The sequence below is a fragment of the Callithrix jacchus genome, chromosome 1, assembly GCF_049354715.1.
Source record: "Callithrix jacchus isolate 240 chromosome 1, calJac240_pri, whole genome shotgun sequence".
Classification (NCBI taxonomy): Eukaryota; Metazoa; Chordata; class Mammalia; order Primates; family Cebidae; genus Callithrix; species Callithrix jacchus.
In genome coordinates this window covers 160,157,578-160,158,649 of record NC_133502.1, presented here as the reverse complement: position 1 = coordinate 160,158,649, position 1,072 = coordinate 160,157,578, and positions in this window count along the sequence as shown.

Sequence of the window (1,072 nt, the reverse complement as noted above, 5' to 3'; positions counted from 1 at the left end):
TTCTTAGTACTAAAAGACTTGCTAATTAAATAGTCAACAACCACAAAACTGTGGTTTTTGTGAATGAGGCTGGTCCTTGTAATTAACCTCATTTTGTAAGTGAAGGAAGAACATGAACACAGAAAAAGACTATGAGACCCTAGCCAAAGCCACAGCTAGTAAAAGACAAGGATAAAAACTAGAATCAATGAATCCTGAATCTTTTTTTTATTTTTGAGACGGAGTTTTGCTGTTGTTACCCAGGCAGGAGTGCAATGGCGCGATCTCGGCTCACCGCAACCTCTCCCTCCTGGGTTCAGGCAATTCTCCTGCCTCAGCATCCTGAGTAGCTGGGATTACGCACCACCATGCCCAGCTAATTTTTTGTATTTTTAGTAGAGACGGGGTTTCACCATGTTGACCAGGATGGTCTCGATCTCTCGACCTCGTGATCCACCCGCCTTGGCCTCCCAAAGTGCTGGGATTACAGGCGTGAGCCACCGCGCCCGGCCAGAATCCTGAATCATAAATTACAATGCCTTGTTCATCAGCTTTTGTCAACCTTCAGCAATTTTAGGGTGCTTTTCTCTGGTTATACTGTGGGATTCAAACCTGGATTTTGTTACTGTTGTTCCTTGGCATAATAAACAAAAGCAAAGCAAATTATATTGAAAAAGAAACACACTTTTATACATACACATGCACACATATGTAAAAATCTATTGAGAAAGTTTCTTCTTAAACAGTGGCCTACTAATAAGTACTTTTAAGGAAAAAAAAGATAAGTGGTTCTGGGTTGTAGGGAAGACTTGCAGGCTTAGATGCTATATGAAGGGGTGCTAGAACACCTTAAATGTACAGTGGTTCACTTCCATGCTGTGTGATGCTATTCCTGGCTCTTTTGATTTAGCTGGTCCATAGAAATCATATTAAAGTCAGCCAGTAATACCGGCTCTTTTTTTTAAAGACAGAGTCTCACTGTCATCCAGGCTGGAGTGCCATGACATAATCTCAGCTCACTGCAACCTCTGCCTCACAGGTTCAAGCAACTCTCATTCCTCAGCCTCCCTAGTAGCTGGGATTACAGGTGTGC